Source organism: Microcaecilia unicolor, chromosome 8, assembly GCF_901765095.1.
Source record: "Microcaecilia unicolor chromosome 8, aMicUni1.1, whole genome shotgun sequence".
NCBI lineage: Eukaryota > Metazoa > Chordata > Amphibia > Gymnophiona > Siphonopidae > Microcaecilia > Microcaecilia unicolor.
In genome coordinates, this window is record NC_044038.1 from 99861116 (window position 1) to 99887578 (window position 26463).

The window sequence follows — 26463 nt, forward strand, 5'->3', positions numbered from 1 at the left end:
GCCGAATAGATTACATGATCACTAGTTTATCAGATGACATCACAATGTGATATACTAAAAGCTCTGTTATTTATTAGGATTTAGTGTCCATAGGGAACAGAGGGTATCAGATAATCAGACTGGTTATCTGAGAGTCCTCTTCATCCAGCTCCAGCCCTTTCTATTTCATGAAGCAACATGAAGAGAACAGAATGAAAGGGGGTGACACACAGATCAGAAAAAAAGCTGTTCTGTTCCCTAATCTAAGTCCTCTCCTGCTGTCATTCTCCCCTCATGAGGATGCTACTTGTTAAAGATGGAGATGCCAGTTAGCAGAACATTCTGGACAGCAAGATGCTGGGTAATGGAGCTTCTTCTGTGATTGGACATGACCAAATCCCTTAACGGGCCTGTTTACTAATGTGAAGTAAGGTTTAGCATGTACCAGGTAATAACAGCAAAACTGACACACAGTAAGTGCAAAGGCAATGCAGAAACTGTTGAGGACATGTTCAGCATTCCCTCTGCATATTCCACATGCACAGGTTCTGTAACGTGTTACAATGAAACACAATTATTGCAGCTGTACTGAATGGCATTAAGTACACCTGTGCTACTGCATATTTTACAGTCTGAACTGCTTCTCATGTACTAAGTGCAAAGTGCAGTCCACATTCAAGGCCCTTTTACAAAGGCACATAAGGGCCTACACGCGTGCAGCGCATGTCAAATTGGCATTACCGCCCAGCTAGCTTGTGCACCTAGCAGTAATTCTGAGTTTGGCACATGCTGAAAACCCACAATAGAAAATAATTTTCTACCATAGGGGCGTTACTGGCAGTAATCGGTAGTTGGCACGTGATGGACAGTTACCGCGTGGGTAATGTGTGAGCCCTTACTGCTAAGTCAATGGGTGGCATTAACCCATTAGTGCCCGATGTTCCCATATGGGAACAAATCAATTTGTTCCCATATAGTTTATTATGGGAACATTGGGCACTAATGGGTTAAAGACTCAGGCCATAGACACGCACTTGTTTTCTTTTGCTGCATATCCATTTCCCAGCCTCAAAAAACTACCCTTTTTTGCGGTGGAGAAATGGTCCAGCACACGTCCAATATATGTGCCCACACTACCACAGGCCACTTTTTGGCACGCCTTTGTAAAAGGGCCCCTCAAATTTTGCCAGGTTCCTGCCCTATCTTGTGCTAGGCAGTAAGAGCAGGATATTTATCCACACTGGCTATTATAAGTACATAAGTACATAAGTAGTGCCATACTGGGAAAGACCAAAGGTCCATCTAGCCCAGCATCCTGTCACCGACAGTGGCCAATCCAGGTCAAGGGCACCTGGCACGCTCCCCAAACGTAAAAACATTCCAGACAAGTTATACCTAAAAATGAGGAATTTTTCTAGTCCATTTAATAGCGGTCTATGGACTTGTCCTTTAGGAATCTATCTAACCCCTTTTTAAACTCCGTCAAGCTAACCGCCCGTACCACGTTCTCCGGCAATGAATTCCAGAGTCTAATTACACGTTGGGTAAAGAAAAATTTTCTCCGATTCGTTTTAAATTTACCACACTGTAGCTTCAACTCATGCCCTCTAGTCCTAGTATTTTTGGATAGCGTGAACAGTCGCTTCACATCCACCCGATCCATTCCACTCATTATTTTATACACTTCTATCATATCTCCCCTCAGCCGTCTCTTCTCCAAGCTGAAAAGCCCTAGCCTTCTCAGCCTCTCTTCATAGGAAAGTCGTCCCATCCCCACTATCATTTTCGTCGCCCTTCGCTGTACCTTTTCCAATTCTACTATATCTTTTTTGAGATACGGAGACCAGTACTGAACACAATACTCCAGGTGCGGTCGCACCATGGAGCGATACAACGGCATTATAACATCCGCACACCTGGACTCCATACCCTTCCTAATAACACCCAACATTCTATTCGCTTTCCTAGCCGCAGCAGCACACTGAGCAGAAGGTTTCAGCGTATCATCGACGACGACACCCAGATCCCTTTCTTGATCCGTAACTCCTAACGCGGAACCTTGCAAGACGTAGCTATAATTCGGGTTCCTCTTACCCACATGCATCACTTTGCACTTGTCAACATTGAACTTCATCTGCCACTTGCACGCCCATTCTCCCAGTCTCGCAAGGTCCTCCTGTAATCGTTCACATTCCTCCTGCGACTTGACGACCCTGAATAATTTTGTGTCATCGGCGAATTTAATTACCTCACTAGTTATTCCCATCTCTAGGTCATTTATAAATACATTAAAAAGCAACGGACCCAGCACAGACCCCTGCGGGACCCCACTAACTACCCTCCTCCACTGAGAATACTGGCCACGCAATCCTACTCTCTGCTTCCTATCTTTCAACCAGTTCTTAATCCATAATAATACCCTACCTCCGATTCCATGACTCTGCAATTTCTTCAGGAGTCTTTCGTGCGGCACTTTGTCAAACGCCTTCTGAAAATCCAGATATACAATATCAACCGGCTCCCCATTGTCCACATGTTTGCTTACCCCCTCAAAAAAATGCATTAGATTGGTGAGGCAAGACTTCCCTTCACTAAATCCGTGCTGACTTTGTCTCATCAGTCCATGTTTTTGTATATGCTCTGCAATATTATTCTTAATAATAGCCTCCACCATCTTGCCCGGCACCGACGTCAGACTCACCGGTCTATAATTTCCCGGATCTCCTCTGGAACCTTTCTTAAAAATCGGAGTAACATTGGCTACCCTCCAGTCTTCCGGTATTACACTCGATTTTAGGGACAGATTGCATATTTCTAACAGTAGCTCCGCAAGTTCATTTTTTAGTTCTATTAATACTCTGGGATGAATACCATCAGGTCCCGGTGATTTACTACTCTTCAGCTTGCTGAACTGACCCATTACATCCTCCAAGGTTACAGAGAATTTGTTTAGTTTCTCCGACTCCCCCGCTTCAAATATTCTTTCCGGCACCGGTGTCCCCCCCAAATCCTCCTCGGTGAAGACCGAAGCAAAGAATTCATTTAATTTCTCCGCTACGGCTTTGTCCTCCTTGATCGCCCCTTTAACACCATTTTCGTCCAGCGGCCCAACCGACTCTTTGGCCGGTTTCCTGCTTTTAATGTATCTAAAAAAGTTTTTACTATGTATTTTTGCTTCCAACGCTAATTTCTTCTCAAAGTCCTTTTTTGCCCTCCTTATCTCCGCTTTGCATTTGGCTTGGCATTCCTTATGATCTATCCTGTTACTTTCAAGCAAGCAACAGCCGTTAACATGGACCTGTGGACTAATGTTTAGCATGTATTAAAACCTGTGATAAATGCTTAGCTCACTTTAGTAAATATGCCTCTAAAAACTGTTGGGGTACTTTCTCTGAATTAAAGAATAGTAGTGTACACCTTTCTTTGTTTTGTTTTGCTTTTTGTTTAATTGCAGTTGTTTATTTTGCTTCATTCTGTTTATTAAAAAAAAAAGAAATGTATAAAAAAAAAGAAAACAAAAAATAGTAGGTTCCCTTCACTGCTGCAAAATCTTCCCTCAAAACTCCTCCCAGTTCTTCCCTCAATCCTTTTGCCTGGACCCACTGCAAATGACACTAGCAGACTGAGGCTGATGCTATTTTCTAGTGTGGCAGAAATTAACAATGGTGCCTGCCATGGTCTGCTGGTGCCATTTTGCAATTACTGCACTGGTTACCACGCACCACTCTTGCCATGTGAAAGAGATCAGTACAGGTTCGGGGCAGTGAATGGGAGATAGAAAAATAGGGTATGTCTAATTTTCTAAAATGAAATGAACAAAAAGAAATTCATTTCATTTACATTTGTTTCATTTTAAAATCTAATTGAATTGAAACTGGAAATTGTTAAAATTTCCCATTTTATTTAAAATAAAAGCACATCTCTAAAGAATATCATATGTCAATATACTGCCTGGAGAAGCTTATTTTATTGGGAAAACATACCTTATAACTGTTTCCATTTCTTTTTTAGGTAAATGGTATTTTTACAATCTTACCTTTCTACTTCCAAACCAACAAATTAGTGGCCTATCTCAGTGGTGCTGATGTCATCATGAAGACTCATTTTGGTGTCACGGTATCATTTGACTCATACAGCTATGTAAAAGTAGAGATCCCAAATACTTACACCAATGCAATCAGTGGTCTCTGTGGTAACAATAATATGAACAGCAACGATGATATGATTATGAAGAATGGAATGAAGGCGTCCACTGCTGCCCAATTTGGAGATAGCTGGAAAGTTGGGGAAGTGACAGGCTGTGCGCCTGACTGCAAAGGAAATTGCCCAATGTATAAAGAGGAAGAGAAAGAAACCTACAAGACTGAGAAGTTCTGTGGCCTCCTCATAAAAAAAAATGGGCCACTCAGTAAATGTTATGAGTCTATTGATCCAAAACCCTTCTTCAACAACTGTGTCTTTGACACCTGGCAGTACAAAGGTCACTACACTGCTTTCTGCAGTGCCATCAGTGCTTATGTGTCTCAATGCCAAACCAACAAAATTGAGATTCTGGAATGGAGAACAGACTCATTCTGTAGTAAGTTTCACTTAGTAGTGTAAATTGAATTTTCCCCATCAATTGCTTGCAATATATAAAAATAATGTTATTTCCATTATGCTTACTTGGAGGGGCATTTTCGATATGACACCTAAGTCTGAATTGAGATGTTTTGCTCAAATTATGGCTTGGAGATAGACATTTTCAGGCTCAATATGTCCATCTGTAAGTACCATTTTGAGAAAAAAAAAAGTCCCAGGGAAAAACATAGGAAAATAAACCATAGGGAGGTCTGTCTGGAAACATTCCTAGGGAACTGGCCACACAGACATCCCAGCAGTGCAGAGTGGCAGCCTAGTGGTCATTGCAGTGGACTTCACATAAAGGGACCCAGGTACAAATTCCACCTAAACCCCTTCATATTGTATGGTGAGCCTTCCAGGAACAGAGAAAACCTACTGGACCAAAAGGTCCATCACTACAATAGCTCTTACAGGTCATTTATTTATTTAGGTACAGGAGGTATTTTTATGTTCCAGGAGGGCTCACATAAATTTGTACTGAAATGAAAAAGGTAAAGTTGGAATTGAATCTGGATCCTGTTGTTCACTGTCCACTGCACTGACCACTAGGCTACGCCATCCACTTGCTGCTTTATTAAGAATGGCCATAATATTTGGAGCAGTCATAGAGCCTTGTATCTACTGTCACATTCACATCTTTGGGGAGTGGGAGGGAGTCAGTGACCTTAGTGGGATTAAGGGGGAGTCATGCCTTCAACCCTCCAGTGGTCAGCTAGTTTGTTAGGACACCTTTTTCTGAATTAGTCGTGACTGAATTAGGACTAGATAAAAACATACTACTTTTCTGCCCTGGACCTTTTTTTCTGTTCCATTATTGCAGAAAAAGTCCAGATTCTAAGCCCAACCAAATATACCTCCAACACGTCCCCTTGCTATTTGTACAAATTCAGTGAAAAAGGTCAAAATTCTGCCTTTTCAAAAATCACTTTCAGGCTTATTTTCGAAAGAGAAGGGCACCCATCTTTCGACACAAATCGGGAGATGGGTGTCCTTCTCTCAGGGTTTCCCAAATCGGCATAATCAAAAGCCGAATTTGGGCGTCCTCAACTGCTTTGTGTCACGGGCCCGACCAAAGTTCACGGGGGCATGTCGGAAGCATAGCGAAGGCGGGACTGGGGCATGCTTAATACATGAGCATCCTCGGCCGATAATGGAAAAAAGAAGGGCGTCCCTGACGAGCACTTGGCCGACTTTACTTGGTCCATTTTTTCTTGCGACCAAGCCTCAAAAAGGTGCCCGAACTGACCAGATGACCACCGGAGGGAATCAGGGATGACCTCCCCTTACTCCCCCAGTGGTCACTAACCCCCTCCCACCCTAAAAAAACAAACTTAAAAAATATTTTTTGCCAGCCTCTATGCCAGCCTGAAATGTCATACCCAGCTCTCTGACAGCAGTATGCAGGTCCCTGGAACAGTTTTAGTGGGTGCAGTGCACTTCAGGCAGGCAGACCCAGGCCCATCCCCCCCACCTGTTATTATTATTATTAGCATTTGTATAGAGCTACCAGATGCACGTAGTGCTGAACACCTGACACAAAGAGACAGTCCCTGCTCAATAGAGCTTACATTCTAAGTAATACAGACAGACAAGACAGTTACGGGTGAGGGAAGTACACTTGTTACACTTGTGGTGGTAAATGTGAGCCCTTCAAAACCCACAACAAACCCACTGCACCCACATGTAGGTGCTCCCCTTCACCCCTTATGGCTAAGGTAGTGTTGTACAGTTGTGGGAAGTGGGTTTGGGGGGGAGGGGTTGGGGGGCTCAGCACCCAAAGTAAGGGAGCTTTGCAGCTGGGAGCAATTTCTGAAGTCCACTGCAGTGCCCCCTAGGTTGCCCGGTTGCTGTCCTGGCATGTCAGGGGGACCAGTGCACTACGAATGCTGGCTCCTCCCACGACCAAATGACTTGGATTTGGTCATTTTTGAGATGGGCGTCCTCAGTTTCCATTATTGCCGTAAACCGGGGATGACCATCTCTAAGGTCGACCATCTCAACATTTATGTCGGCCATCTCTAAGGTCGACCTAAATGTTGAGATTTGGGCGTTCCCGACAGTATTATCAAAACAAAAGATGGACGCCCATCTTGTTTCGATAATACGGGTTTCCCCGCCCCTTTGCGAGGACGTCCTGCGAAGACGCCCTCAGGAAAACTTGGGTGCCCCGTTCGATTATGCCCCTCCACTTGTCTCTTTTGAGATGTTTTTCTCTTTTAAAGTAAGCACAGTAATTCAGTAGAAGTTAGCAGATAAGGAGGGGCATAATCGAACAGAAACGCCTATCTCCATGGACGTTTATCTCCGAGAACGGGTCCGTGAAGAGGCGGACCGAATCGTATTTTCGAAAAAACATGGACGTTTATCTTTTTTTGAGCTGGGCGTTTTTGTTTTTCAGCGATAATGGAAACCGAAAACGCCCAGCTCAAAAACGAATAACTCCAAGATATTTATTCGTGGGAGGGGCCAGGATTCGTACTGCACCGGTCCACCTCACATGCCAGGACACCAACCGGGCACCCTAGGGGGCACGTTTACAAAAAAAAAAAAAAAAAAGGTAAAACAGCTCCCAGGTGCATAGCACCCTTCCCTTGGGTGTTGAGCCCCCAAAATCCCCCTCAAAACCCACTGCCCACAAGTCTACACCATTACTATAGCCCTAAGGGGTGAAGGGGGGCACCTACACGTGGGTACAGTGGGTTTGGGGGGCGGTTTGGAGGGCTCCCATTTACCAGCACAAGTGTAACAGGTGGGGGGGGGGGGGGGGGGATGAGCCTGGGTCCACCTGCCTGCTCCAGTGACCTGCATACTGCTGCCAGGGAGGTGGGTATGACATTTGAGGGTGAAAATAAAAAGTTGTGAAACGGCATATTTTGTGGTGGGAGGGGGTTTGTGACCACTGGGGGAGTCAGGGGAGGTCATCCCCGATTCCCTCCAGTGGTCATCTGGTCATTTAGGGCACTTTTTGGGGCCTTATTCGTGGAAAAACAGGGTCCAGGAAAAGTGCCCTAAATTCTCGTTAAAAACGCATATTTTTTTTCCATTATTGGCGAAAGGCGCCCATCTCTGATCGGCAGATAACCACGCCCCAGTTCCGCCTTCACCACGCCTTCGACACGCCCCCATCAACGTTGTCCGCATCCGCGACGGAGTGCAGTTGAAAACGTCCAAATTCGGCTTTTGATTATACCGCTTTATTCGTTTTTGGGAGATAAACGTCTATCTCCCGATTTGGGTCACAATATAGGCGTTTTTCTCTTTCGATTATAAGCAGGAAGGTCTATTAAGCCACCAGGTCTTGCTACTATCACATGCCCATGCTATTCTATGTATGTGTGCCAGCTAGGTATATGCAGTGGGTGCTTGAGCACCCCCAATATTATACAAATCCTTGTACTTGTCTAGGGAGAGGTTCAGTGCCCTAAATCATTTTAATCCTATGATTCTACATCCTGTCACTGCTCTTTGTTCCCTTATTACCAGTGCATATTTTCTAGCGAAAAAGGTGCCGATACTCAAATGCCAGGCCACCCTTCAGGGGGTGGGGTGATCACTAAGGGACCCACCCCACAGTAGCCAGGCCCCCTGCAACAAGTCACAGAATCCATGACAAAGCAGAATTGGTGTGTAGAGCTTGAGCTCTTTCATTAAAACTTGGGGACCATGGGTCAATTTTAGCAGACAATGAAAAAGGTGCCGGTACTCAGTACCCCCAAGTACCCACTCAAAAAAAGCCCTGCTTATTACTAACATCTATGCAAGCCCTGCTGGTGTTCCACCCAGACTCTGGCAAGTGTGCACACCCACCTCTAAAATATGTGCTATATAATAAAAGCAAACATTTATGGATTTATGCCTATGCACATTTTTGCCATATACACACATATGTGCATATACAGTGGGGGAAATAAGTATTTGATCCCTTGCTGATTTTGTAAGTTTGCCCACTGACAAAGACATGAGCAGCCCATAATTGAAGGGTAGGTTATTGGTAACAATGAGAGATAGCACATCACAAATTAAATCCGGAAAATCACATTGTGGAAAGTATATGAATTTATTTGCATTCTGCAGAGGGAAATAAGTATTTGATCCCCCACCAACCAGTAAGAGATCTGGCCCCTACAGACCAGGTAGATGCTCCAAATCAACTCGTTACCTGCATGACAGACAGCTGTCGGCAATGGTCACCTGTATGAAAGACACCTGTCCACAGACTCAGTGAATCAGTCAGACTCTAACCTCTACAAAATGGCCAAGAGCAAGGAGCTGTCTAAGGATGTCAGGGACAAGATCATACACCTGCACAAGGCTGGAATGGGCTACAAAACCATCAGTAAGACGCTGGGCGAGAAGGAGACAACTGTTGGTGCCATAGTAAGAAAATGGAAGAAGTACAAAATGACTGTCAATCGACAAAGATCTGGGGCTCCACGCAAAATCTCACCTCGTGGGGTATCCTTGATCATGAGGAAGGTTAGAAATCAGCCTACAACTACAAGGGGGGAACTTGTCAATGATCTCAAGGCAGCTGGGACCACTGTCACCACGAAAACCATTGGTAACACATTACGACATAACGGATTGCAATCCTGCAGTGCCCGCAAGGTCCCCCTGCTCCGGAAGGCACATGTGAAGGCCCGTCTGAAGTTTGCCAGTGAACACCTGGATGATGCCGAGAGTGATTGGGAGAAGGTGCTGTGGTCAGATGAGACAAAAATTGAGCTCTTTGGCATGAACTCAACTCGCCGTGTTTGGAGGAAGAGAAATGCTGCCTATGACCCAAAGAACACCGTCCCCACTGTCAAGCATGGAGGTGGAAATGTTATGTTTTGGGGGTGTTTCTCTGCTAAGGGCACAGGACTACTTCACCGCATCAATGGGAGAATGGATGGGGCCATGTACCGTACAATTCTGAGTGACAACCTCCTTCCCTCCGCCAGGGCCTTAAAAATGGGTCGTGGCTGGGTCTTCCAGCACGACAATGACCCAAAACATACAGCCAAGGCAACAAAGGAGTGGCTCAGGAAGAAGCACATTAGGGTCATGGAGTGGCCTAGCCAGTCACCAGACCTTAATCCCATTGAAAACTTATGGAGGGAGCTGAAGCTGCGAGTTGCCAAGCGACAGCCCAGAACTCTTAATGATTTAGAGATGATCTGCAAAGAGGAGTGGACCAAAATTCCTCCTGACATGTGTGCAAACCTCATCATCAACTACAGAAGACGTCTGACCGCTGTGCTTGCCAACAAGGGTTTTGCCACCAAGTATTAGGTCTTGTTTGCCAGAGGGATTAAATACTTATTTCCCTCTGCAGAATGCAAATAAATTCATATACTTTCCACAATGTGATTTTCCGGATTTAATTTGTGATGTGCTATCTCTCACTGTTACCAATAACCTACCCTTCAATTATGGGCTGCTCATGTCTTTGTCAGTGGGCAAACTTACAAAATCAGCAAGGGATCAAATACTTATTTCCCCCACTGTATGTCATCTGTTTATACATTTACACAGGTAATCAGTGTAAATGTTAGCACCTGCTTTGAAACCTTTTTCCTGAGATGCCTACCTGTTTATCTAACCTGCTTCAACTGTATCTGCAGAAAGGTGGTATATTGTGTGGAATAAACATACATGTAGAGGAGCATAATCGAACGGGGGCGCCCATCTCTAAGGACGGCGCAGCGAAAGGGCGGGAAAACCCGCATTATCGGAACAAGATGGGCGTCCATCTTTTGTTTCGATAATATGGTCGGGGACTGCCAAATCTCAACATTTGGGTCGACCTTAGAGATGGTCAACCTAAATGTTAAGATTGCCGACCTTAGAGATGGGCGACCTCGGTTTTCGCCGATAATGGAAACCAAAGACGTCTATCTCAAAAACAGCCAAATCCAAGGCCCTTTGGTCATGGGAGGAGCCAGCATTTGTAGTGCACTGGTCCCCCTCATATGCCACGACACCAACCGGGCACCCTAGGGGCCACTGCAGTGGACTTCACAAATTGCTCCCAGGTGCATAGCTCCCTTACCTTGTCTGCTGAGCCCCTCAACCCCCCCCCCCAAAACCCACTACCCACAACTGTACACCACTACCATAGCCCTTAGGGGTGAAGGGGGGCACCTAGATGTGGGTATAGTGGGTTTCTGGTGGGTTTTGGAGGGCTCACATTTACCACCACAAGTGTAACAGGTGGGGGGGGATGGGCCTGGTTCCGCCTGCCTGAAGTGCACTGCACCCACTACAACTGCCCCAGGAACTGTATACTGCTGCGATGGACCTGAGTATGGCATTTGAGGCTGGCAAAAAAGTATTTTTAAACTTGTTTTTTATGGTGGGAGGGGGTTAGTGACCACTGGGGAAGTCAGGGGATTCCCTCCAGTGGTCATCTGGTCAGTTCAGGCATCTTTTTGAGTCTTGGTCGCAAGAAAAAATGGACCAAGTAAAGTCAGCCAAGTGCTCGTCAGGGACGCCCTTCTTTTTTCCATTATCAGCCGAGGATGGCCATCTCTTAATCACGCCCCTGTCTCGCCTTAGCTACCCTGCCGACAAGCCCCCGTGAACTTTGGTCGTCCCCGCGACGTAAAGCAGTTGCGGATGGCCAAAATCGGCTTTCGATTATGCCGATTTGGGTGGCCTTGCGAGAAGGACGCCCATATCTCGATTTGTGTCGAAAGATAGGCATCCTTCTCTTTCGAAAATAAGCGTGATAGGCACTACTATAAACTTGCCCGCTATCAATATACCCCTAATTCTATAACTTTCCAGCTTATTTTCGAAAGAGATCGCCGGCCATCTTCCAACACAAATCGGGAGATACCTGGCGATCTCCTGAACCCGGCCAAATCGGTATAATGGAAAGCCGATTTTTTCCGGTGTCAACTGCTTTCTGTCGCGGAGCCGGCCAAACTTGAAGGGGGCGTGTCTGTAGGGTAATGAAGGCGGGACGGGGGCGTGCTCACGAGTTGGCCGACTTCGCCCGATAATGGAAAAATGAAAGCCGGCCCTGACGAGCATTTCGCCGGCTTCACTTGGTCCCGTTTTTTTCAAGACCAAGTGACCAGTGGAGGGAATCGGGGATGACCTCCCCTTACTCCCCCAGTGGGTCACCAACCCCCTTCCACCCAAATATATATATATGTATTTTTTTTGCCAGCCTCAAATGTCATACCCAGCTCCCTGACAGCAGTATGCAAGTCCCTGGAGTAGTATTTAGTGGGTGCAGTGCACTTCAGGCAGGTGAACCCAGGCCTACCCCTCCTACCTGTTACACTTGTGGTGGTAAATGTTAAGCCCTCCAACCCCCCCCCCCAAAACTCACTGTACCCACATGTAGGTACCCCCTTCATCCCTAAGGGCTATGGTAGTGGTGTACAGTTCTGGGGAGTGGGTTTGGGGGGGATTGGGGGGCTCAGCAGACAAGGTAAGGGAGCTGTGCACCTGGGAGCAATTTGTTAAGTCCACTGCAGTGCCCCCTAGGGTGCCCAGTTGGTGTCCTGGCATGTGAGGGGGACCAGTGCACTACAAATGCTGGCTCCTCCCATGATCAAATGCCTTGGATTTGGCCGGGTTTGAGATCGCCGGCATTAGTTTCCATTATCGGCGAAAAACGATGCCGGCCATCTCAAACTTGGCCATCTCTGACATTTGGCTGGCCTCAACCGTATTTTCGAAACGAAAGATGGCCGGCCATATTTTTCAATAATGCAGTTCGGGACTGCTGTTTGCAGCGCCGGCCAAATAGATGGCCGACCATCTATTTGGCCGGCACTGTTCGATTATGCCTCTCCACAACACCTAAATGTAAGCTCCATTTGCACACCAAAATTATACAAAACTAGCACCTACGCAGGGGAATGTAACATTCATGCATGTAAATGGTATTTTATAACATGAGTGTGCAAGAGGTATGAACAGGGAGAGGCACACATAGGACTCATACTTAAACAATCTAAAAACAGGAGAAACAAACCTCTACTAAAAAGCAAAACTGCAAAATAGCCTAGGTTTGTGCCAACTATGCCTTATACTCAATTCAGTTAAAGGACCAATGATGTTAAATAATTAAACAACTGATACTTCAAAACTCCTGATAGGAGGCCATAGATACACTTTAATGAACCCTCTATCATACTGGAGGTCCAATTCCTATCACTGGTGTCAGAGACTAGGAAAAAAGGAATCAGTGGAAAAAAAACTCCAAACAGGAGAAAAACAATTGATTCCGAAAAGTCTGTTGTCTCTGTTCAAAATCAAAAGTAAGTGAATGAGTATAAGCTTATAAAATGAAAGGGTTCCGTAAAATATAAATGTCTACAAAGGTATATTAAAAAAAAGCAAGCTTGCCACAAACCACTTATCTTGAAGGAAGAGCTTAAACGTCCCCCAGTACTTCTCAAGTACATCGTGCCTTTTTGGATTCACTTCATAGCAGTGAAGTGCTAGTGCTAGGAAATCTTACAATGGCTCCATGGGGACTGAAATGTCTCTTCCAGCTTAAGACAAGACTCGCTATCCCAAACCCTCAACAAGAAACTTGCTGTTTCAGGAGGTAAAACTGTGTTGTAGAACTTTTCAACTTTCACTAACAAAAAAAAAGATTGCTGCGGGATACTTAACATACATAACAAACAGAACACTGTGAGTTAAATGCGTATCACTGGAACTGAGGTGATAGGCACTCCTATAGAATTGCCCAGTATCAATATACCCCTAATTCTATAACTTTAGCACCTAAATGTAAGCTCCATTTGGACACCAAAATAATACAAAACTAGCACTTACGCAGGGGAATGTAACATTCATGCATGTAAGTGGTATTTAATAACATGAATGTGCAAGAGGTATGGACAGGGAGAGTCACAAATAGGACTCATAATTAAGCAATCAAAAAACAGGAGAAACAAACCTCTACCAAAAAGTAAAACTGCAAAATAGTCTAGGTTTGTGCCAACGACACCTTATACTCAATTGAGGGGCGCAGCTACGGGTGGGCCTGGATGGGCCCATGCCCACCCAATTTAGCCTCAGGCCTGCCCGCCCACCCAGAGTCCGAGTCCATCCCCGTCCATCCGTATCTTTGAATCCTCGCTCGCAGCGATGAACTGGCAGGCGGGGCGCCAGTGCGCCGCTCTCCAGTAGTAAAAGCAGCAAGCCGGCAGGTTTAAGTCCGTCCTTCGCTTCCCTGCCCTCTCTGCGTCCCGCCCACCTGAAAGGAAATGACATCACAGGAAGGCAGTACGCAGAGAGGGCAGGGAAGCGAAGGACGGAGGTGAACCTGCCAGCTTGCTGCTTTTACTACTGGAGAGTAGCACCCCGCCCGCCAGTTCGCCGCTGCAACCTCAGGAGTGGAGTGCAAGTGAGCCAGCCTATGAAGTCCACTGTAAGGAAGCCATTTGGTAAATTTCTGTTTCCACTCCCCCGCGCAGCCGTCGCATTGCCGTTCATTCAAAACACAGCAAGCAAACCTGTGAACTGCTGCATCCACGTTGTCGTTCTTTTTTTTTTTTTTTTATTTGTACCCCGCGGTTTCCCACTCATGGCAGGCTCAATGCGGCTTAGGTACTTATTTGTACTCTCTTTGCCAAGAGAGATGAGAGCTGCTGCGAAGGAGGAGAGAGGGGGGGGATGGAAAGAAACAGGATGGGTGGGGGAAATTCTGGCCACACTGGATCACAGGAGAGGGGGCAAGACGAAAGAGAGAAGTGACAGGAAGATGCTGGGAGGGGGGTGAAGGGTGGGGAGAAGAGAGGGAGCAGATGCTGGGTTAGAAGGGTGGAGGGAGAGAGACACTGGGAAAGGTGGAACCATGTGGGAGAGGCCAAGGGGGTGGCAAGGAAATAAACGTGAGGAGGATGGTGATTACAGGGGAAAGAAATATGGTAATGGGGAATAGATTGAAGATGGAAGGGAATGGATGGCTGGGGAAGTGGAGAGATGGGGAATATGAGAACTAGTGTGTGAAAAGGAAATGGAAATCTGACAGGTATCTGAAAAGTAAAACAAAGAAATGGGGTTAGGATAAAATTTGGGTGGACAGAGAAAATAAAATAAAACAGAGGAAAGAGCTAAAATGGAAAGGTCAATATGTCAGAGGCAAGTGAAGTGAGGGAATGGAACAAGAGAGGAGAAAAAGACAAATGGACAGCAGCTGCTTGAAGGAGAAATAGCAGAAAGATTGGAAAGTTCAAAAGAGAAACTGGATCAACATGATGGAAAAAGAAAATGACCAGACAACAAAGGTAGAAAAGGCATTTTATTTTGAATCTTAACTGAAATATGATAGCTTGAGAAATGTGCATAGCGGATGTCACTTTCCTCATGAGCTAAAGTGTTTCTGTTTCTATTTTGAGTTGGGAGGTGCTGGGGGAGATGTGGAGAATAGGGGGAGGAAGGGGGCGGGGCAGAGAGAAAATTTTGTGCCCACCCACTTCGGGCTCAGGCCCACCCAAAATTGGCTGTCTGGCTACGCCACTGACTTAATTCACTTAAAGGACCAATGATGTTAATTAAACAACTGATACTTCAAAACTCCTGAAAGGAGACCATAGATACACTTTAATGAACCCTCTATCATACTGGAGGTCCAATTCCTATCAATGGTGTCAGATACTAGGAAAAAAAGAATCAGTAGAAAAAACCCCAAACAGGAGAAAAACAATTGATTCCAAAAAATCTGCTGTCTCTGCTCAAAATCAAAAAGCAAGTGAATGAGTATAAGCATATGAAATGAAAGGGTTCCGTAAAATATAAATGTCTACAAAAGTATGTTAAAAAAGCAAGCTTGCCAAAAAACCTCTTATCTTGAAGGAAGAGCTTAAACGTCCCCCAGTACTTCTCAAGCACATCGTGCCTTTTTGGATTCACTTCATAGCAGTGAAGTGCTAGTGCTAGGAAATCTTACAGTGGCTCCATGGGGACTGAAATGTCTCTTCCAGCTTAAGACAAGACTCGCTATCCCAAACCCTCAACAAGAAACTTGCTGCTTCAGGAGGTAAACTGTGTTGTAGAACTTTTCAACTTTCACTAACAAGAAAAAAGATTGCTGCGGGATACTTAACATACATAACAAACAGAATTCTGTGAGTTACATGCATATCATTGAAACTGAGGTGCACACACCTAGCCAGTTTCCTAGCCAGTTTTATGACTGACATTACTACTACTACTACTAACTAGCATTTCTAAAGCGCTACTAGGGTTACGCAGCGCTGTACAATTTAAACATAGAAGGACGGTCCCTGCTCAAAGAGCTTACAATCTAAAAGACAAGAGAACAATCTACAGACAAGTGAACAATCTAGAGGACGAGTGAACAGTTAATCTGATAGAGTGGATAGATTGGGGCATTCTGTCTATCTAGAGCGATTAGGCGCCGAAGGCAGCATAGAAGAGGTGAGCTTTAAGCAGAGATTTGAAGATGGGTAGGGAGGGGGCATGGCGTATGGGTAAAGGAAGATTGTTCCAGGCATAGGGTGAGGCAAGGCAGAATGAGCGGAGCCTGGAGTTGGCAATGGTGGAGAAGGGTACTGAGAGAAGAGCTTTGTCCTGTGAGCGGAGGTTACGGGCGGGAACATAGGGGGAGATGAGGGTGGAGAGGTAGTGAGGAGCCGCAGACTGAGTGCACTTGTAGGTAAGGAGGAGGAGCTTGAATTGTATGCGATATCTGATTGGGAGCCAATGAAGTGATTTGAGGAGAGGGGTGATATGAGTATATCGGTTTTGGCGGAATATAAGACGTGCAGCAGCGTACTGAACTGATTGAAGGGGGAATAGATGGCTGAGTGGGAGGCCGGAGAGGAGTAAGTTGCAGTAATCAAGGCGAGAGGTAATGAGAGCGTGGACGAGAGTTCTGGTGGTGTGCTCAGAGAGGAAAGGGCGAATTTTGCTGATGTTGAAGAGGAAGAAGCGACAGGTCTTGGCAGTCTGTTGGATATGCGCAGAGAAGGAGAGGGAGGAGTCAAAGATGACTCTGAGGTTGCGGGCAGACGGGACGGGGAGGATGAGGGTGCTATCAACAGAGATAGAGAGTGGAGGAAGAGGAGAAGTGGGTTTGGGAGGAAAGACGAGGAGCTCGGTCTTGGACATGTTCAGCTTCAGGTGGCGGTTGGACATCCATGCCGCGATGTCGGATAAACAGGCCGATACCTTGGCCTGGGTCCCCGCGGTGATGTCAGGTGTGGAGAGGTATAGCTGAGATTTCCTCCAGAGGCGCTCAGCGGATCGGGTGCAGGAGCGAAGGTAACGGATGCAAGGAGTCAGCCAGGGCTGGGGATTGGTGCGCTTTGTGGGACGGGAGATGGATGGCGCGAGGGTGTCCAAAGCAGAGGAGAGAGCGGTATTGTAAGCGGAGACCGCTGTGTCGACAGTTACGAGGGACGTGATGGAGGGGAGGAGATTAGAGATAGTAGATGATAGGGTGGAGGGGTCAATAGCCTGGAGGTTCCTGGAGGTGGTGGTTAAAGTTGGACGGGGTGGAGGGGGGGGGGAGTGAAGAAGTGTGAATGTGATCAGGTGATGGTCGGAGAGAGGAAGAGCTGAGACGTGGAAATTGGAGGGTGAGCCGGAGGAGGAGAGGACGAGGTCAAGACAATGTCCGTCACGGTGAGTAGGGGTGGTGGAGCACAGCTGGAGGTTGAAGGAGGATGTTAGGGTGAGGAACTTAGAAGTATGGGGGTCGGATAGGTCATCAGCATGAACGTTAAAGTCTCCGAGAATGAGGGACGGAGATGAGGGGTCAAGAAAGACAGAGAGCCAGGCATCAAAGTCGGTAAGGAAGGAAGGGAAGGATTTATCCGGGGGGCGGTAAATGACTGCCACTCTGAGTGGTAGCGGGTAAAATAGCCGGATGGAATGGACTTCGAAGGATGGGAAGCAGTGAGATTGCGGTAGGTGGAGGGGTTGGAAACTACAGGACGGTGATAGTAGTAGCCCAACGCCTCCGCCGCGGCCGATTGGGCGGGGCGTGTGGGAGAAGAGATAGCCTCCATGGCAGAGGGCTGCAACTGAGGCAGAGTCTTCCGGGGTGATCCAGGTTTCGGTTAGGGCGAGCAGTTGAAGGGAGCGAGAGATAAAGAGATCGTGGGTGAGAGGCAGTTTGTTGCAGACTGAGTGGGCATTCCACAAGGCGCATGAGAAGGGGAGGGAGGAGGGGGGAAGGAGGGGAATAGAGACGAGATTGGAAACATCCCGGGACCGTTCACGAGGATAGGATGGGGACAGGTGGGGGGGACCCGGATTAGGGTTAATGTCTCCTGCGGATAGCAGGAGGAGGAGCAAGAGAGTGCGGAGAAGGGTGGGGGAGGTCGGGCGACGAAGGCGACGAAGACGGGGTGTACTTAGGAGGAAAGGGGATGGGTTAATGGCAGGAAGGAAGTGCCGAAGGTTGAGAGCCAGGAAGGAGGAGGGGGACAAGAGGGATGGTGAGGTGAGGGATGGAGGTGAATAGGGTATTGTGGTTGCGGGCAGGGTGGGAGGGCAGCGGGTAGTTCTAATGGTAGACAGTGGGAGTGGGGGGGAAAGAAGATTAGGAAGGGACAGGGCAAGGAAGAGAACATGGACAGGGGCCATAGGTAGTGACTGAGGTGTAGCAGGTGACTATATAGTGACTGAGGTGTTGAGCAGTTAACAAGTGTTAATGGGTGAGTATGTAATGACTGAAGTATTAAGCAGATAGATAGGGCTTGAAGCAAGGTTTTGGGTTGGCGATTAGGTAAGTCTATGGCTGAAAAGCTGGCAGGCAGGTAGGTAAGTCAATGGCTGAGCAGGCAGGTTGATTGGCTAGCAGGCAGGCAGGAACAGGTGATTGGCTAGCAGACAGGTTGATTGGCTAGGGGCTGGATCAGGCGAGTTGAAACATGGTGGAGCAGATGGACTGGAACAAGCAGGCTGGAGCATGTGGACTGGAACAGGCAGGCTGGAGCATATGGACTGGAGCGAGCAGGGGGATGCAGGGTCTGGCAGACTGGAACACGTTGGAGCAGCTGGACTGGAACATGCTAGAGCAGCTGGGACAGGCAGGCTGGAACACGCTGGAGCTGATGGACTGGAACAAGCAGGCTGGAGCAGATGGATTGGAGGGAGCAGGGAGAAGCTGGGTCAGGGGGACTGGAACAAGTTGGAGCAGACGGACTGGGAGAGGCTGGGGGAAGCTGGAATAGACGGACTGGAACAAGCTGGAGCCGATGGACTGGAGCAGCCAGGGAGAAGCAGGATCGGGCAGGCTGGAGTAGATGAACAGGCAAGAAGTAGCTGGATCAGATGAACTGGAACAAGCTGGAGCCGATGGAGCAAGCTGGAGCCGAAGGACTGGAGCAGCCAGGGAGAAGCAGGATCAGGCAGGCTGGAGAAGATGAATAAGTAGGAAGAGGCTGGATCAGTTGAACTGGAACAAGCTGGAGCCGATGGGACAAGCTGGAGCCGATGGAGCAGTCAGGGAGAAGCAGGATCGGGCAGGCTGGAGTAGATGAACAGGCAGGAAGTAGCTGGATCAGTTGAACTGGAACAAGCTGGAGCCGATGGGACGTTGGAGCTGATGGACTGGAGCAACCAGGGAGAAGCAGGATCGGGCAGGCTGGAGTAGATGAACAGTCAGGAAGTAGCTGGATCAGATGAACTGGAACAAGCTGGAGCCGATGGAACAAGCTGGAGCCGATGGACTGGAGCAGCCAGGGAGAAGCAGGATCTGGCAGGCTGGAGCAAGCTGGACTGGAGCAGCCAGGGAGAAGCAGGATCAGGCTAGCTGGAGCAAGCTGGGGTAGATGGACCGGGGCAAGCAGGAGGATGTTGGATCAGGTAAACTGGATCAAGCTGTAGCTGGTGGACTGGAGCAGGCAGGGAGAGGCAGGATCTGGCAGGCTGGAGCAGGCTGGACTGGAGCAGCCAGGGAGAAGCAGGATCAGGCAGGCTGGAGCAAGCTGGGGTAGATGGACCGGGGCAGGCAAGCAGGGAGAAGCTGGACCGTGCGGAGCGGAGCAAGCCGGAGCAGCCGGACTGCCAGACTCACCGCCCTCAGAGCAGGAGAGCAGATTGAGTGCTCGTGGAGGTTAGCGCCGCAGGGACCGAAGGATTGTCACTCATTGCCATGCGGATGGGGGCAGGCCGCGACCACGTGGCTGGTCGGGTAGTGTGGGGATCGGGCCACAGGGCCGGTCGCGCCGCGAGGTAGGTGGACGAGCGCTCCCTTGTTATATCCACCTGGGTCGGCTGCGCTGGCCTGAGACGGTCCCGGGCAATTCCTGCCGGGGAGCGCGGTGGATGTGGGCGAGCACGCACAGATCCGGCAGACTCGGCGGCCGGCACTGCGAGGCCGCCTCACACCCTGAGCCCCTACACCGCAGCGGGAGCGATGGAGAGCCGATCCTCGGTTCGCAGCGCGGCTCCCGGGGTCAGCGAACTCGGCCTTTGAGCGGCGTCAAGCCGAGCCGTATCTCCGGTTCTCTTTGGGGGATCGCACTGCAGTGGGAGCGCTGGTTGATCGAACCACGGACGGGTTCCCAGCGGAGCTCTCCACAGTGTGTCCTACTAGTCAGCCATCTTAACATCTTAACATCTTAACATCTTAACATAAGTGCCCATGCCTGATAGATGTGTATTTTTACTGTTATGTTAGCATTCTATACAGGAAATTTGGTGCCTATGTTCATTCATAGAATAAATTGCTACCCAGCACCCAAATATTGAATTACTCCCATAGTGACTGAATGTCATTGCAATCTGGATAATTCCTCAGACTTGGCTCTCTCCAATCTCCCTCCACCTCTTTCATATACAATTAATATTGGGCTATTCATATGGATTTTCAGCCTGATAATATCTATATTGGGGTAAATTATATAAATGGCACCTAAAAAATTAGCGCTGAACCCCCCCCCCCCCCCCCCCCACTTAAGTGGTATTCTATAAGTTGCACCTGGAATTCAACAAGTTTTATAGAATAGACGCTTAAACGGAAAGTCACATGTAAATTTAGGTATGGTCATTTGCACCGATGAAAACATGGTACAAATACCTGTACCTAAATTTACGTGCAGAGCATCATCATTCTGTAATTATACAAGTAACTTGAAGCCATGCCCTGAAACACCCATGACCCTCCTGGTTCTCTGCCCCCTTTTTTGGACCACGTATTAATTTTAGGTGCAGATCTCACACCTAACTTTATACACATTAAATCTAATTAGTGCCAATAATTGCTTTTTAAAAAGCCAATTATTAGCACTGATTGGCTTTCAGGCTTATTTTCGAAAGTGATCACCGGCGATCTTCCGACATAAATCGGGAGATGGCCAGCGATCTCTCAAGAGCGGCGAAATTGGTATAATCGAAAGTGGCTTTTTTTACACCATCACCGTGCCGGCGAAAGTTCAAGGAGGCGTGTTGGCGGCATAGCGAAGGCGGGACATGGGCGGGCATGGGCGTGGCTACCAGATGGCTGGCTTTCGCGGATAATGGAAAAAAAAAAGTGGCGTTAAGCAGTATTTCACCGGGTTTACTTGGTCCTTTTATTTTCACGACCAAGCCTCGAAAAGGTGCCCCAACTGACCAGATGACCACCAGAGGGAATGGGGGATGACCTCCCCATAGTCCCCCAGTGGTCACCAACCCCCTCCCACACTAAAAAAAATACAAATAAAAACCTTTTTTTACCAGCCTGTATGCCTGCCTCAAATGTCATACCCAACTCCCTGACAGCAGTATGCAGGTCCCTTGAACAGTTTTTAATGGGTGCAGTGCACTTCAGGCAGGCAGACCCAGGTCCATCCCCCCCTACCTGTTACACTTGTGGTGCTAAGTGTTGAGCCCTCCAACCCCCTCAAAAACCCACTGTACCCACATGTAGGTGCCCCCCTTCACCCATAAGGGCTATGGTAATGGTGTAGAGTTGTGGGGAGTGGGTTTGGGGGGGATTTGGGGGGCTCAGCACCCAAGGTAAGGGAGCTATGCACCTGAGAGCTATTTGTGTATTTTTTAAACATTTTTAGAAGTGCCCCCTAGGGTGCCCGGTTGGTGTCCTGGCATGTGAGGGGGACCAGTGCACTACAAATGCTGGCTCCTCCTATGACCAAATGCCTTGGATTTCGCCAGGTTTGAGATGGCCGGCAGTTTTTTCCATTATCGCTGAAAAACAAAACCAGCGATCTCAAACCCGGCGAACTCTGGCATTTGGCCGGGCTAAACCGTATTATCGAAAAAAAAGATGGCCAGCCATCTTTTTCGAAAATACGATTCCGGCCAGCTGTTGTGCCACCGCCAAAATAGATCGCTGGCAACCTATTTCACCAGCGACGTTCGATTATGCTCCTCCACGTTATTCAATTAAATGCACATGCAAATCAGGAGTGTGTCTTAATTTGCATGTGCAATTTTTGGTGACCTTTACAGAATCAGGGGGATAAGGGCTGAAAATCCATGGTTAATTAATTACTTGTTCACAGGTTGCTGCTGAATGTATAACATCATTTGAAAATTGGACCTACTGTGTACTAAAACCACTCATGCTAACTGGTCCAAAGTAAAAGAGCTGGTTGGCATGTGGTATTTTCTCCCGATCCCAATTCTAAACTCCTACTAGGCACACAAGCAACAAGGGGACTTGGTGCCACATTATAATCCCACTGCCCCATCTTTCCTGGACACTCTCCAGCTCATTTTCAAAAGTGATCGCCGGCCATCTTCCGACATAAATCGGGAGATGGCCGGTGATCTTGGAAAAGCGGCCAAATCGGTATAATCAAAAGCCGCATTTTTGGCAACATCGCCGCTTTCCCGTCACGTCGCCGGCCAAAGTTCAAAGGGGCGTGTCGGCAGCAAAGCGAAGGCGGGACATGGGCGGGCATGGGCATGACTACCAGATGGCCAGCTTTCGGCGATAATGGAAAAAAAACGGCGATAAGCAGTATATCGCCGGGTTTACTTGGTCCTTTTATTTTCATGACCAAGCCTCAAAAAGGTGCCCCAAATGACCAGATGACCACTGGAGGGAATGGGGATGACCTCCCCATACTCCCCCAGTGGTCACCAACCCCCTCCCATACTAAAAAAATAAAACTAAAAACCTTTTTTGCCAGCCTGTATGCCAGCCTCAATGCCATACCCACCTCCATGACAGCAGAATGTGTTGTATCCTCCGACAGCCTTTCCCTGGTTGCGATGTGGCTCTCGGGTGAGTGTGACACCTTTTCTGTTAGGTGTCCTGCAGAGTCACATCAGCAATGCATTGTGGTGGATGTAGGGTACTGGGCTCTACTCCTATGGTGCTTTTCCCCCCTGCTAACTGGGTCAGAGTGTGCCCTATTTTGTTTCCGGTAGTCCATGAGGTAGTGGCCATTTTTGTAAGCCAGTTTTAGATCCCTTTCATGTGTTACCCACTTTAGAGAACTTAGTTATTACCTTCAATGTGGCTTAAAGAGGACATTGTACACCATTCTGCCAGCTCTGACCTACTGCTAATCTCACTACCAGGGAGACTCTTTGCCAGTGGGGCACAACCTCTGATATGCAGTTAACTGTGAGTAAACATGCTTATTCAAATAAAGGACTTTTTCAAAGAGATTAGTCTTCAGGTGTCAACTGGTGTGCCAAGGTTATACAGCAGCAACAAGTCCTAGAGGCCTGCGTGTATGCAGGTCCCTGGAGCACTTTTAGTGGGTACCGCAGTGCACTTAAGGCAGGCGGACCCAGGCCCATCCCCCCTACCTGTAACACTTCTGCTGGTAATGTAGTTGCCCCCTTCACCCCTAAGAGCTTTGGTAGTGTTGTACATTTGTGGGTAGTGGGTTTTGGGGGGGGGGGATTGGGGGGCTCAGCACCCAAAGTAAGGGAGCTATGCATGTGGGAGGTTTTTCTGAAGTCCACCACACTGACCCCTAGGGTGCCCAGCTGGTGTCCTGGCATGTCAGGGGGACCAGTGCGCTACAAATGCTGGCTCCTCCCATGACCAAATGCCTTGGATTTCGCTGGGTTGGAGATGGCCGACATTTTTTCCATTATCGCTGAAAAACAAACCCGGCCATCTCAAACCCGGCGAACTCCAAGGCATTTGGCCGGGCTAAACCGTATTATCGAAAAAAAAAAGATGGCCGGCCATCTTTTTCGATAATACGGTTCCGGCCAGCTGTAGCGCCGCCGCCAACATAGATCGCTGGCGATCTATTTGGCCGGCGACGTTCGATTATGCCCCTCTCCGTGGCTTGACAACTCACTGATCCAGGGTCAAAGATCCCTGGTGTCTATCAATAAACCAGGACCACTTGGTTCTGACTCCATGATAAAACTAGTTGATCATGGTCAAGTCCCTTCTTCAGCTGCAAAAAGTTCAGATAATAATGATAAGAACCAGCTATAAAAAGAAAGGGAAAAAGATTCTATAAGGAATCTATTATTTTCAATTAATTTAAACACATATGTTCAACTTCCCTATCCAACTTTTCCTCAGGTCCTTCTTGTCCAACCAACACTCATTATGAGTTGTGTGGAAATGGATGTCCTGCTACCTGCTATGGCCTCTCCTCTCCAGAAGGCTGCGATGTTCCATGTAGAGAAGGCTGTTACTGTGACAATGGGTTCATCTTGAGTGGAGACAAGTGTGTCCCCATTGCAAACTGTGGCTGTGTGTACAAGAACAGATATTACACAAAAGGAGATGTTTTCTACCCTAGTGGGCTATGCAAAGAGCAATGCCAGTGCAAGCTAAATGGAGTTGTTGAGTGCAAGGAGGCCTCCTGCGGTGCCAATGAGGAATGCAAAGTGGTGAATGGAATACAGGGTTGCCAACCAGTTGGGTGTGGCAAATGCATAGCCTATGGTGGCCCTCACTACATTTCATTTGATGGACTTCCATTCAACTTCCAAGGCATTTGTTCCTACACATTGGCAAAAGTCACTGGTGATGACCCAAGGCTGGTGAAATTCTCTGTGATAGTGGATAATCAAAACTATGGTCCTGACAATATTGCAATGAGCAAGACAATGTCAGTATCCGTGTATGCTCACTTATTCACTTTTGAAAGGTTGGCAAAATGGAAGGTTAAGGTAAGAGCTAATATTTATTTCATTTAATTATCCAGGTTTTATTAGTAGTGTCTTAAAGATCACTGTTAGAGATTGTAGAGGTAATTGTATGACTGGGTACCTCCATTTAGGCATTCCAGGGTCTTGTGATAGGAGCCTATTCTATAGTGGAATCAAGGCATCTAGGCTCTATTATAGAATACAAGCCGTAAAGCCCGTTACAACGGGCGAAATTTCTGTTGTATGTAATGAAATAGCAAAACGGGGAAGATTTTTTATTTCTGAAATATAATTTAAAGGTGATGAACATAATGTCAGTTGATGTCTATAGTACAGTTTTATATACTATGTGTTTTGTGTAAACAGCATTAGATCCTTCAGAATTTGAACCTTGTTGTTTAGACTTATGTGATTTCCCATGTCCCTTATTGCTCAATTTGTGTGTGTGTGTGTGTGTGTGTGTGTGTGTGTGAGTGAGAGAGAGAGAGAGAGAGAGAGAGAGAGTGTGAGAGAGAGAAAGTGTCTGTGTGTGCGTCTGTGTGAAAGAGAGTGAGAGTGTGAGAGAGCTGGTAGGAGTCCCTGTGGCAGTGGAGGGTCAGTCGCTCCTTATAGGCAGTTGTTTATTGTTCTAATATTGTGTGTGTGTGAGTGTGTGTGAGAGACAGAGAATGAGATACAGAGAAAGTGTGTGTGTGTGTGTGTGTGTGTGTGTGTGCGTCTGTCTGAAAGAGTGAGAGAGAGTGTGAGAGTGAGTTCAGAGAGAGAGAGTGTGTGTATGTGTGTGAGAGAGAGAGCTGGTAGGAGTCCCTGTGGGAAGGTTTTTTTGCTAATCTTGAAGATGAGTTACCATTGATTCTTATATGTTAATGCAAGCCATTAAGCCCATTAAAACAGGCAACATTTTATTTGTGAAATGTAATTCCCTTATTGTTGTAATATTTTGTGTGTTTGTGTGTGTGAGAGGGAGAGAGACAGTGAGTATGTGAACGCCTGTCTGAAAGAGAGAGTGTGAGAGTGAGTTCAGAGAGAGAGAGAGAGAGAGAGAGAGAGTGAGTGTGTATGAGAGAGACAGAGAAAGTGTGTGTGTGTGTATGTGTGTGTGTGAAAGACAGAGAGAGTCAAGGAAGGAGAAGATAAATTTCTCCATGCTTCTGTTTGTCTTGTAAAAGTACAGGGGGTAATATTTTGTGTGTGTATGTGTGTGAGAGAGAGAGAGAGAAAGTGTGTGTGTGCCTGTCTGAAAGACAGAGAGAGTGTGAGAGTGAGTTCAGAGAGAGAGAGAATGTGTGAGAAACAGAGAAAGTGTGTGTGTGTGTGTGTGTGTGTGTGTGTGTGTGTGTGTGCGTCTGTCTGAAAGAGAGAGAGTCAAGGAAGGAGGAGATAAATTTCTCCCTGCTTCTGTTTGTCTTGTAAAACTACAGAAGGTAATATTTTGTGTGTGTGAGAGAGAGTATGAGTGTGTGTGAGTGTGAGAGAGAGAGAGAGAGAGAGAGAGAAAGTGTGTGTGTGTGTGCGCGCCTGTCTGAAAGAGAGAGTATGAGAGTGAGTTCAAAGACAGAGAGAGAGAGAATGTGAGAGAGTGTATGTGTGCGTGTGTGTGTGTGCGGGAGAGAGAGAGAGAGTGTGTGTGTGTGCGTCTGTCTGAAAGTGAGAGAGTCAAGGAAGGAGGAGATAAATTTCTTCATGCTTCTGTTTGTCTGGTAAAAGTACAGAAGGTAATATTTTGTGTGTGTGTGTGAGAGAGAGAGAGAGAGAGAGAGAGAGAGTGCGCCTGTCTGAAAGAGAGAGTGTGAGAGTGAGTTCAGAGAGAGAGTGTGAGTGTGTATGACCATCTCCTTGCTCTCCTCT

The 26463-nt window shown here is 47.3% G+C and overlaps 1 pseudogene; it reads left to right on the forward strand.

Moving 5' to 3' along the window:
• The window catches only part of LOC115476806, a 638208-nt pseudogene that overhangs the window by 240939 nt on the left and 370806 nt on the right, over positions 1-26463 (forward strand).